Source organism: Hyperolius riggenbachi, chromosome 11, assembly GCF_040937935.1.
Source record: "Hyperolius riggenbachi isolate aHypRig1 chromosome 11, aHypRig1.pri, whole genome shotgun sequence".
NCBI lineage: Eukaryota > Metazoa > Chordata > Amphibia > Anura > Hyperoliidae > Hyperolius > Hyperolius riggenbachi.
In genome coordinates, this window is record NC_090656.1 from 195,444,199 (window position 1) to 195,457,771 (window position 13,573).

The window sequence follows — 13,573 nt, forward strand, 5'->3', positions numbered from 1 at the left end:
ATTCTGAACTGGCGACATCAGTGCCCCCATGTGTACCTGCCCTAATACTGGATCCACACCATACAATTTTTTGGCAGATTTACCTGCCAGATCGATTATTTCCAGCATGTCCAATCTGAGGATCGATCGATTTTCAACGATTTTCTGATCGATTTCCATAGAAACGAACGGAAATCGCTTAGAAAATCGATCAAAAAGTCGATCGATCCTCAGATTAGACATGCTGGAAATAATCAATCTGGCAGGTAAATCTGTCAAAAAAATTGTATGGTGTGGATCCAGCATGAAACTAACCATTTTCTATCAGCTAAATAGCTTTTTACTCAAGTAGGTTGTGGCATTGAAAGCAGCACAGTGCCTCGAGTTCCCCTATTATATATGCAGCAAGATGGATGTCAGCTGCCAGAGATAACAGTCATTTACAAGCCAGGCTAATCCTATTACAGCCATCTAGCTCCTGTTTATGACCTGTACAGTAGACTGGATGCTGATAACTCCTCTCTCTCAGCTGAGCTCATCTCATCTCAGATGTTATATTATATCACTGCAACAGCATCTGGTAGCCAACCTGTCTACGTCATGACGCAGAGGAATGCGTGCGTACTGGCGTAGAAAGAGTGAGGGCGGGGCTGGCCACTTGCACGTCCCTCAGCTGCTGCTGCTTCTGCGCGTTCACTCACTGCTGGTGGGGGTAGCCAGGCGCGCTCACGTGTGTCTTGTCATCCAGCTTACCGGCAGCCAGGCCCCGGAGTGACCGCAGCACCGAGCTGGGGGGAGCGAGATCCCGGCCTGTGGGGAGTCTGCCAGCGGGTAAGTGGCCCGTGCGCAGCTGTCAGTGTATGTAAGCAGTGCCATGGCTGCCCCTCCTCCTCCTGCTGTCACTGCTCCACAGCTGGCTGTCACTGCCTCTGCCCTGCATCAACATGGCACACATCACCTGGCGCACCTCCCTGCTGCATCCGCACAGTGCCCAGCGCCTCTGCTCTCACCGCCTTCATCTCCTGTATCATTCTTACAGCCATTCTTGCCTTGTGTTCCGTGTACTGTAGCCTGGCACTGGGTGGCATCCTGATGGCTCACCACCCTGTGTACCTGTCTCCTTCACTCTTCTGCCCCAAATCACTATTCTCCCATGTCTGCTCTCCTCCCTGTCTGTATTGTTTCATAATTATATTATTTAGTGTTTACTGTAGCCTGGCACTGGGTGGCATCCTGATGGCTCACCACCCTGTGTACCTGTCTCCTCAACTCCTCTGCCCCAAATCACTATTCTAACATGTCTGCCTTCTGTTCTCACTGGCTGTATTGACCATAATTATTCTATTATTTAGTGTTTACACTAGCCTGGCACAGGGTGGCATCATGATAACTTGCCACCCTGTGTACCTGTCTCCTCTGCCCCAAATCACTATTCTCCCATGTCTGATCCCTCTATTCTCCTTTGATGTATTGTATCAGGGTAATTGTTCTATTATTCTGAGTGACATTACAATGGCTTAATAGTTCTTCCTGGTTATATTTTGTAAATACTAATTATTATGAATCTTTAATCCTGATACTGAATGGCATTGCCATAACACACCTGTGAATAACCCTAGTGCTGCTGTCATACATGCTCCGTCCACGCTGTGCATTATTTCTAGCCTCTATTCTCTCATACTTTATTATAATATTGTTATTGTATTATTCTTCTTACTGGGTGGTATCCACAAGATTCTTCCTGTGTACCTACCTCCTGTAGCCCTGATTCCCCCCCCCCATTCATACTTTGCCCCGTTCTTGGACTTCACTTTTCTATCTTATTATTGTTATTATTAATCTTATTCCATTATGTTTGCTAACCAGGTGCTATATGGCATCAGTATGGCGCGCCTAATACTAGGTGGCAGCAACATGGCTTATGCTGTGTATCTGCCTGCTTCCCCTGCACATCCACCCACATAGTGTTTCATGCTTCTGTTGTGTTCTCTGTAACTTTATATTATTTCTCATCATCACCATTGCTAGTATATTACCATTACTATTATATAGTTAATATTTTGTTTCCTATTGATTCTACTCTGGCTCAACCTGACATCAATATGTCACTTCCTTTGTACCTACCACCTGCATCCCTATGCCTACCATCCATACTTTGGGCTATGCCTAAAATTAGTTCCCTTTGGCATGATGCTGTGTATCATTTTTTTTTATGTTGGCGTTTTATGTGCCCTATGGTAGCCTCTGTGCACTATTTCTTTGGTTTTATTTTTATTAATGTCCATATTTCTTCTGCACTCTGAGACACCATCCCACTTCATCTAGATCAGGGGTGACCATTGTGTGGATCGCAAAGGGCTTATGGGTAGATCGCACACCACCCATCTGAGAGAATTGCATGTCCTGAAGTTGTGGTTTGCACCTGTTGGTAGAGTCTACCTGGTAGATCATTTCCAATTCTTTTTTTTAAGTAGCTTGTAAGCTGAAAAAGTGTGGGCACCTCTGATCTAAAAGAATCAAGAGCTCAGATTGGCTTCCTTTGGCAACTATTTCACTTTTACTTTGCATTTCAGTGCACCCATCTTAATAAATGGGCCCCAGGGTGTTTTGTTATTTTGCTGTTAGCTGCAGGGTGTCAGTAGCAACAAGTTGCTTTCACTGTTGGCAAAATATCAAAATTACTTGAGTGATTCTTGACTAACAACTTTTGGCAATTGCTGAATATGCTTGGAATTGACATAAGTGGTGTAGCCTACTGCATCAACCAGTACTGCACTAGCAGTTTGATTCAGAGGAGTGAGCTATAGATATTACAAGAGTTGTAGTCAACTCAAATATAGGGCACCTGATCTCTCCAGAGGGCTACACAGTGCCATAAATATCAGCAGAAGGCCAGGCAACTGAAATTGTTTAAAAGGAAATAAATATGGCACTCTCCTTATGCCTCTCACTTCAGCTTCACTTTAAAGCATCAGGGAAAGCCATGCTATCCTTGGGGGAGAAAAAACAAAAACAAAAAACATATATAAGTAGATAAATACGTGTTCTACTTGCATAACATAAGTATTATTCTGTTCACGTTTTGATTTCAGTTAATTTTATATAGTAAATAAAGAGAAAATTGTTCTAGGCGGTTTCCATCTTTACTGCCTCTGACTTTTCCTCTTAGAACTGCACTGTCATATCTAGCTTGCTTTGAAAACGCATGTTGAGCGCGGCATAGATCATATTTCAGCAGCTTCTGCAGAGGGTTGAGGTGTATTTTGCTTCACAGTCTGTCACACAGAACTGCTCTCAGCCAATCAGTGAGGAGCAGGAATGTGGGAAGGGAGATAACAAGCTTCCCTCTCTTCAGCAATGTACTGTACCTGAATAAAGCCTGGCTGAATGAGATACGATTAATTACAGCAGAAACATTTATGATTATATTGGAATGCTTGCAATGCAGACTGCATGTAGACTACATCATAAACACAGAGCTGAACAAGGTAATATCATGGATTAATCTAGGTGTTGAAAATGAGCAACCGGAATGATCCCTTCAACATGGATAGAATTTCAGGATAGGTTCATGGCAACAGTACTCTACTGCTAACTGATTGCTCTTGGCGAAATACAGTGTTTTTACAGTAATTGGTGCTTTGTCTTTTGACAGCGCCCACATTACCTGCTGTGCGTAGCTATAGCCGTAATTCTTAATACGGCCTATGCGGCGCCGGCTGCACCCACATCTTCTGCGCTTTGTTTACAGCGCTGGAAGAAAATGTACTTCTTGTATATGTTGCTTATCCCAAGTCCTGGCTGTGTACAATTTGAATGAAACTGCATCTTTACCGTGCAGCATGTCTGTGCAGCATTTTTGGTGACTGTTATTGCAAATGTGCCCATAGCTTTAGCCACAGATATCTCACTGTTTATCAAAGTGAATGGTTGCTATGGACTTAAGTACTTTGCACTTAAAGCACACCTGACCTAAGACAAATCTGTGTAAGCATAGAGGTATGTTCATGCAGAATACACATACCTCTGTGCATTGTCCCTTCCTCTCCTCCTTCCCTCTGATCCTCGTAATTGCACTCTAAAAAATTTGAATTTTGCCTGAAGTCAAATATTCAGACAGGAAGCGTCAGGCTTGCTGCTATGGTACCTCCCATCACCCTCCCTTTCTCTATTCTTCGATGCTCCATTCACTGCCCCTTAACCACTTAACATCTCAGTCGTTTTCAGCTTATGCATCCGAGCAATGTTCATCTCCCATTCATTAGCCTATAACTTTATCACTACTTATCACAATGAACTGATCTATATCTTGTTTTTTCCGCCACCAATTAGGCTTTCTTTGGGGGGTACATTTTGCTAAGAGCCACTTTACTGTAAATGCATTTTAACAGGAAGAATAAGAAAAAAAATGAGAAAATTCATTATTTGTCAGTTTTCGGCCATTATAGTTTTAAAATAATACATGCCTCCATAATTAAAACCCACGTATTATTGCCCATTTGTCACGGTTATTTCACCATTTAAATTATGTCCCTATCACAATGTATCGCGACAATATTTTATTTGGAAATAAAAGAGCATTTTTTCCGTTTTGCATACATCACTATTTACAAGCTTATAAAAAAAAAAATAGAGAGAAATATTTCATCTTTAAATAGATATTTAAAAAGTTTAGACCCTTAGGTAAATATTTATGTTTTTTTTTTTTTTTTATATAGTAATGTTTTTTTTGTTTTTTTTTATTAAACATTTTATGTGGGCATTTTTGGGAGGGTGGGATATAAAAGTGTTTTATTTGGGGAAATATTGGTGTATTGTAATGTTTTTGGGAATTTACTTGTAGTTTTACTTTTTGGCCACAAGATGGCAATCTCGATTTTTTTTACATGACGTCACTCTAAGCGTACAATGTACGCTTAGAGAGACACAGCTTCAGAAAGAGCGAAGCTTCCGAGAGAAGCTGTCGCTTTTTCAGCGGGGGAGAGGAATCCATGATCGGGCTCCATAGCCCGATAAATTGATTCCGTGGCTACCGACTCAGCGGCCGGGAGTGCGCGTGCACGCGCGCGATCGCCCGCGGGAGCGCGCCTGTCCTCCTTGACGTTTTTATACGTCAAGGAGGACAAAGTGGTTAAAGGGAACCAGAGAGGAATGGGGGGTGAAAAAAGGAAAAGATTTTATACATACCTGGTGCTTCTTCCAGCCCCATAAGCCTGAATCGCTCCCACGCCGCCGTCCTCCGCTTCCTGGATCCGCCGGTACCGGGCCCGTCACTTCCGGCGGACGCGGCCAATTGTCCGCATCACAGGGGCTCCCTCCATACCCGTATGCATGCGGCTGCGCAGTAGGCAGCCACACGCGTACCTGTATGGACGGACCCACTGTGATGGGGGAGAATTAGACGCGTCCGCCGGCCGACTGGCGGTAATGACGGGACCCGGTATCGGCGGTTCCAGGCAGCGGAGGACGGCGTCGTGGGAGCGATCCGTGCGTATGGGGCTGGAGGAAGCCCCAGGTATGTATATTTGATCCTCTCTGGTTCCCTTTTAAAGGACGCCTGAACTGAGAGGTATATGGTGGCTGATATATTTATTTACTTTTAAATAATGCAGATTGCCTGGCATCCCTACTGAGGTGCTCACACTTTTTCAGCTTGCAAGCTACTTAATACTCTTATCCATAGATCTTGAACAAATATGCAGATCAGATGTTTCTGACTGGATAAGCTTCATGCTTTTTTCAGGTGTGTGATTCAGATACTACATATATAAATAGTGGGTAACGTCCTTTTTTGAAAAAAGTGAAGGATTGAAACACAAGTCCCTTTAGGGGCAATCCACCTTGCCCGCAATGACCTAGGTAATTTATAGTAAAGGACTTTAGAAAAAACACGGAGGTAAAGTGCAGTTTGGCAAAAACTTTGTAGAAAAAACTTTATTAATACAAAATATCAAAAAATCAGCAAAGATTTAAAAGCTTTTTCAATTCCACACATATCGTAGGTCTTCATATGGTTAAATCACTGCCATAAGGCATGAATAATTGAAGCCGATAAGTAAGTGTTGTATTCTGGCTTGATTTAATATTGGAGGGAATTTTTGTATCTTATAGGCTATAAGATACAAAAATTCCCTCCAATATTAAATCAAAGTCCTTTACTATAAATTACCTGATTCAGATACTACTGCAGCCAAAGGTATCAGCCGGACTTCCAGGCAACTACTACTGTTTAAAAGGAAATAAATGTCACCGCCTCTGTATTCCCCTCTCAGTTCACATGTACTTTAAAGACAACCGTTAAAGAAGTATAGTGAAATATTTAGACATATTGGGCTCTATTCACAATGGGCTCGGTAAAATCCATTTTGGAAGGTAGAATACCTTATGCGGTATTTTAAACTTTTTTTTTTTTTTTCCTAATTCACTAAAGTTTTCCCACATGAGGCAGAAGTTTGGTAATTTACCGAGCAGACAGGCCTCAATTCACTAAGCCCTGCTCGGTAAGTGTCACTTACCAGCGTGGAGCATGGCAGCAGGCAGGGACCTACGTGTGTGACTCTGTGGTTTTCTGTCCTGTGCATCCTAGTCATCCCTTTAGATGTGCTGCAGCCACCAGGGGGAGCTCTTCTGTATGCTAGAATACACATCTAAAAGGATGCAGGACAGCCCTCAGAATTGCAATTTTTCTGCTTTGATACAGTGAAAGACCCACCCGATACGCCTTCACGTCGAATCACAGTGAGAAGCAGGCTGTGTGGCTCTCCCTATTGGCTGCCTGTCAAATCCACCGCACAGAGACCGCATGGGGAGAGCGAGTTATCGGCTGCTGTGAGCTGGAGAAAAATACCGGACACTTTTGCCCAGTAGTTGAAATGCGTAAATCTTTGTGAATTGACATTTCTTAACATTTCCAGAGATAATTACCGCACAAGTTGGTAATTTACCTCACTAGTCGGGAACAGTCATTTTTTGTGCGGTGATAGGTTTAGTGAATTGTAATTTGGGAAGGTGATCGGTAAAATCAGCTGTTTTGAACATTACCGAATGCAGTAATGCTTTGTGAATAGAGCCCATAATGTAGGGGAGGGAATTACGGTAATACATTGATGCAGCCACAATACAAAGTGAAAAAAAAATAGAAGATAAATCGATAAATGATTGATATTCGCCGTGTAGTTGTTCTTTGATCTACCATGAGCCTGCAGGTCATTATCTTTACTGATGGCAAACATAAAAAACCCCAGACAGCACCAACTGCCATGATCTATAAACACACCCATTAATCATGTGTAAGGCTAGCTACACACCATACAATTTTCTGGCGCATTTACCTGCAAGATCGATTATTTCCAACATGTCCAATCTGAATTTAGATCGATTTTTTTCCCCCCGATCGATTGCCGTTCACTTCTATGGCAGTCGATTGGAAAAACGGTAAAAAATTAAAAAAAAACGAAAAATCAATCGGACATTCAGATCGGACATGTTGGAAATATTCGATCTAACAGATAAATCTGCCAGAAAATTGTATGGTGTGTACCTAGCATAAGGCTAAAAGATATATTCGCACAGAGGTAGATACTACTTGCTTGTCAGTTGGAAACCACCATTACCGGTATTTCCCACAATAGAACGAGGTTCACAGACAGGGCACTGGCTTCGACATCACACGTCGGCAAAAGGCGGAGCCCAAATTAAGAAACAAAAAATGGTGCAATTCAGCCGCTATTGCTGGCAGCTGAATTGTCCTCTTACCCCGAGCCCATTGCGACCTGGAGGGGGAATAGTAATTAACACCGCCGTGAAATTTGCAATAGAAGGGTTAGCCGGTTTTCGGCTTCACCCTGCGCCCAAATTTCCCAGCGCCCTTTTTGCATGTGTGCATCACAGACTGGGCCCCAGATTAGTAAATATATTGGATATTTCCTCTCTGTTTTCCTCGCAGTGTCAGTTTAATTCTCATAGTACATTCAGTTTTGTGTCACCAAGTCACGCAGTTAGCCAAGACCAGCTCACCCACAGCTTCCTGTTATGGATAGTATCTTGTCTTGACCAATATCTGTGTTTTTTTGATTGCCCCAATCACCCTTTCTACTGTTATCTTTAAAAATAGCTGTTCTGCCCATCACTGGTTCATTATTCACTCTTCTGACACCTCGTTTTTAAGTCCTATTCACACCCAACTTCTTGTGTCAACAGTGTTACTCGGTTGTCACAGGGAGGGCTCCACGTCAACATTTAGTTACAAAATTATTTCAAGTGGATCTGTATATTTAAATATTTTACGCTTCAGTCCAATTTAAACATCAAATAAAAAGCTGTTGATCAAAACCCCCAGTATCTTCCGTGCCTAAACCACCTGTCGTGGAGGTTTAGTTATAACTGGAAAAATGCAATCCCTTTGCAATCTGTCACAGCTTCCACCCCCTCTGAAAAGGAGAAGAAATATTCTGCCTATCGCTACCCTTCCCCTCAAATGTTCCATCAGTGCTTCCCTCCCCCTTGCAATCTCCAAATCTGTCACAATGGTGGCCTTGCTTGTGTCATCGCTGTCCTCTAATGTGACCTTAGGCAAGGCATATGCTACATTATATTTTTCATTGATTAAAATAAACCTTAGATGAGCTGATTGAACGGATTTTTACTTACCTTGGGGCTTCCCCCAGCGCGTACGTTAAAAAGGGGCGCTGGGAAAAAAGGGCGCCGGGTTTTTAACGATAAGCATGGATAACGTTTAAAAATGTATTGTACTGTATTTCGTTTAAAAATAATGTTTTTTAAAGTTATAAATCATTAAATAATGTGCATTAAATCGGCAATTGTAAAAACGTTAATCTTTCGTTTAAATACTGAAACGTATAATAACGTTAAAAAAAAAAAATTACTAAGTAACCCTCCCTGTACCTACCCCTAACCCCTAGACCCCCCTGTTGATGCCTAAACCTAAGACCCCCCCTGTTGGTGCCTAAGTAACCCTCCCTGTACCTACCCCTAACCCCTAGACCCCCCTGTTGGTGCCTAAACCTAAGACCCCCCTGTTGGTGCCTAAACCTAAGACCCCCCTGTTGGTGCCTAAACCTAAGACCCCCCTGTTGGTGCCTAAACCTAAGACCCCCCTGTTGGTGCCTAAACCTAAGACCCCCCTGTTGGTGCCTAAACCTAAGACCCCCCTGTTGGTGCCTAAACCTAAGACCCCCCCGTTGGTGCCTAAACCTAAGACCCCCCCTGTTGGTGCCTAAACCTAAGACCCCCCCTGTTGGTGCCTAAACCTAAGACCCCCCCTGTTGGTGCCTAAACCTAAGACCCCCCCTGTTGGTGCCTAAACCTAAGACCCCCCCTGTTGGTGCCTAAACCTAAGACCCCCCCTGTTGGTGCCTAAACCTAAGACCCCCCTGTTGGTGCCTAAACCTAAGACCCCCCTGTTGGTTTTTTCGTTTAAAAATAATGTTAAAAAAATGTACTGTTTTTCGTTTAAAAATAATGTTTGAAAAAAAATATTGTACTGTTTTTCGTTTAAAAATAATATTTAAAAATGTATAAATCATTAAATAATGTGTAATCATGAGAAGCAGTAATAAAACATTAAGTCTCCGGGCGCCGCTTTTAAAACGTTATTTTTCACCGGCGCCCTTTTTTCCTATCGGGCGCCCATTAAACGATATTTATTATAGGAGTGAATGGCGGCGCCCGATTTGTCCACTAGCCTCAGGCGCCCGAATTTACTGTTTCCTCCCCCAGCCCCCTTTAGTTAGTAGTTAGCATTTGAGCCAACTCAAAGAGTTTATGGGGCTGACAGTGGCTCCACCAAGGGGACCATGAGGGTGCTGATGGACTACAGGAGGATGGAGGGAAGCATCAGGTGAGTAGAAATCCTTCTAATCAGTTCATTTCAGGTACTCTTTAAAGGAGAACTGTAACAAGTGGGATATGGAGGCTTACATATTTATTTCCTTTTTAGGGAATAACAGTTGCCTGGCTATCCTGCTGATCCTCTGCTTCTAATACTTTTACTCACAGCCCCTGAACAAGCATGCAGCAGATCAGGTGTTTCTGACATTGTCAGCTCTGACAAGATACTTTTTTCTGGTGTTATTCAGACACTGCTGCAGCCAAAAATGGACAACAGGGCTGCCAGGCAACTGGTATTGTTTAAAAGGAAATAAATATGGCAGCCTCCATATACTTCTCACTTCAGTTATCCTTTTAAAGAGTACCTCCTGTAAAAAAGACCGAGCCAGCCATGACAAGCCAAGTCTTAAAGTGGTCCTGAACTCTTGCACAGGACAAGGAAAACATAACAGAAATGCACCCTGTATGTATGTAGGGAACCTAAACGGAGAATGATATGGATTTTTCCTTTTAAAGTAATACCAGTTGCCTGACTCTCCTGCTGATTCAGGTGCACTGACTGAAGTCAGACTGGATTAGCTGCATGCTTGTTTCAGGTATGTGATTCATCCACTACTGCAGCCACAGATATCATCAGGACTGCCAGGCAACTGGTATTGTTTAAAAGGAAAAAGCCATATGCCTCTCAGTTTAGGTTCCCTTTAAAGAGTTTAGCCTGTGTAATTCTCCCTCATTTGTGTCTAATCACTAGTTGTAATTTGATCTCCCCCCCTGTGTCACATGACTGCCTATGGCAGATAAGCAGGTAAGCCCATTTGAAAGTACAGGCTGTAAACAATATGTCTGCTTCCATGGATCAGGAAGTAGAAACTGTGCAGATTTATTGCAGGATTTGTATCCGCTGTAACAAAGAAATGTTTTTTATTTAAAGGTTATTATGCTGTTGTGTAGCCTTTACAGCAGAGAGAAGTTCTGAGTTCAGGTCCACTTTACTGATGGAGGATTGGAGGTGGGGGATGTCAGGGTTACCTGTTCTGACATCATCGCTATGCACCCTATGTATTGCGGTTGATACAAGTTTTTTTTTTTTTCAAAATCTCCACCAATGCTCGTCCCTATTTGGGATGCTGAGCTGGGGGCGGGCCGCGGCAGTGCAGGTGGAGGATTCCCAAAGGGTTTTGGCAGACTTCAGCTTTCTGGATTTTGATTGTCAAATGGATCTCTGCTGAAATCTGTCAAATCTTTAAAAAAAAAACTTGGCAACCTTATTTGTTCTATGGAGGGAAAAGGGTAAGCGAGTGGTGCCCTGCTGTAAGGACTAAAATAGGACTTTAGTGCTAGTGGCAGGGCACCTCTCGTTTACCAGGTTGGCTGGTAAGCTGCTCATACACTTGCTCGATTTTTTTTCCTGGTAGATTTGATCATTATGATTAAATCTGCCAGAGATTGAGGCCAAAACATGGCCGCCCTATTGTGATGTATCGACTTCCAGTTGAAATCGCTGGTTGGAAAGATCTCGCTGGAAAGTGGGCGTTCAGGTGCACGGCTGCAACGACTGTAGATTTCAAGAAGACCGACGGACCCCCCCACAATCTAGTATTTAGTCCCAGGACCCATGCAGCGCTCACTCACCTGCGTGCTGTTGTGCTCGTTTTTTGTCCTTGCGCCAGACCCGCCGGGGTGCCTGTGTCCCAGCATGCACTGGGTCACATAATATATGTGCCACCAGCTCACAGGTTACAGGCATCCAGCGGCAATAGAGAGAGTGCACAGGAGGAGCGCGCCGGTGAGTATACGCTCTGCACAGCCTAGGATGGGAGCAGATTACATAGTAGACCTAGGGGCCTGGCAAACTGTTGCGGCTCCACAGATTTTTTAATAGAAATGATGCTGAAATCTAATGAAAATCTGTGTACAGTGTGTGTCAGTAAAAAGTTTCTCTTTGATCAGATTTCCAACAGAGAGGGAAGCATCTGATGGTCAAATCTGGGGGCCAGCTTTTAAGAGGAACTCCAGTGAAAATAATGTAATAAAAAAGTGCTTCATTTTTACAATAATTATGTATAAATGATTTAGTCAGTGTTTGCCCATTGTAAAATCGTTCCTCTCCCTGATTTACATTCTGACATTTATCACATGGTGACATTTTTACTGCTGGCAGGGGATGTCAGTGACAATAGCTGCTGCTTGCTTTTTGGGCAGTTGGAAACAGCTGTAAATAGCTGTTATTTCCCACAATGCAACAAGGCTCCCACAATGTGATGTCAGAACCATAGTCCTGACATCACACTGTGGGTGGGGTTTCACCACAATATCAGCCATACAGAGCCTCCTAATGATCCGTTTGAGAAAAGGTAAAGATTTCTCATGGGAAAGGGGGTATCAGCTGCTGATTAGGACGAAGTTAAATTCTTGGTTACGGTGTGGCCTTCTTTAGTGATCAGCACAACAGATCAACAACAACGTCATTGGCACTATGGGACACCTCTGGCCAAGGAAAATCCACCAATCTCTAGTGTGTAGGGAGCTCCAGTCTATGGAGGGGGAGTGGCTTATGGATGCTGTTGCCACAGCCACAAGCACAGTTGGTATGGGAGGAACCGTGTTACCTACAAATGTACGTTATTTAGGTATCTAGAATACGAGGTATGCGGATAAATGTTTGGTTCTGGCTTGCTTTGACACCAGTTTCTCTCTTCCCGTTCTTCTCTTTAATCCAGTCATTTGCACCTCCACCACCTCTTATTACTTACAGTTCAATTGTCTTCTAGTGCCCACGTCTTCTCCTGGCCTCGCTCGATGCAATCTGTCTGTCGCCTTTTTCTCTGTCACCTTCCAGATTACATGCTGTGTGTTATTAATAGCATCACAAGGCTATCATAAAATAATGACGATGTCTGTTCAACCTTTCCGCAGATCTATAATGGCTTTAGCGGAGTATCCATAAAAATGGCGTATAATATTGTACTGTCTGTGTTGGCAGCTACCAGCAGAGTCAGCATTTGGCATCAGATAACCGTCGCAAGTTTATTTTAGAATTCTCTCTTACATCTGTCAGCTATTTCAATCTGATTGGCTGCTGCATGCAAGAAATACAGTATACCGGTGCTATAGAGCTTCGTACACATGTTCGGTGAGACTTGGTGGAGGCGGCCGATAACAAACGCCTCTGCTGAGCATCGGTACACATTAGTTCTCTCCACTCACTTTGCTTGCCACTCGATGCTCCCCACCATTAGCTCCTCCTCATCCCGCATAGCAAGAAAACATGTGGCTAGCTTTTAGGCTAGTGACGCGTATGTACTGCGTCAGCCATGCAATGTTCAAATTCCTGTTGGACAACCTGGCTCGTGTGTATAAGGCTTTCGTGTACTCTTTAGGTACCCATACATCTAGCCTATTTTGGTGGCCGATTGAACAAGAGACAGAGCGTAGTGGTAGCAGTCCCCCTAATGTTTTATGTCAGCCCTCCCCCTCCCAGGGCCGTGTAGTTATACTTTACCTGCCGCCGTCCACGCTGCCACCATCCTCGTACTTCCACATTTGCGCCCCCACGTGGTTGCCGGCGTTATAGCTGGTGGGGAGCATGTGACGTCAACCATGCACCCCACCTGCTATATGCCATCCACGGTAGCGGAATCCGGAGGTGCGCAGCTCAGGGCCACTCCACGGACACAGCACTCTCTGAGGTCACCAACGACCTAAGAGCCGGTTCAGACAGACGGCACCTGACAGCTTTTTTTTT

At 43.7% G+C, this 13,573-nt stretch overlaps 1 protein-coding gene across 23 annotated transcripts in view; it reads left to right on the forward strand.

The window, feature by feature from the left end:
- Positions 1-618: 618 nt before the first annotated feature.
- MADD (MAP kinase activating death domain) overlaps positions 619-13,573 on the forward strand; it is a 191,926-nt gene continuing 178,971 nt past the window's right edge. For all 23 annotated transcript variants that reach the window (XM_068260535.1, XM_068260543.1, XM_068260538.1 and 20 more), the window contains exon 1: positions 619-810. The gene's annotated coding sequence lies outside the window, so the exon portion shown is untranslated. The remainder of the gene's footprint in view (positions 811-13,573) is intronic.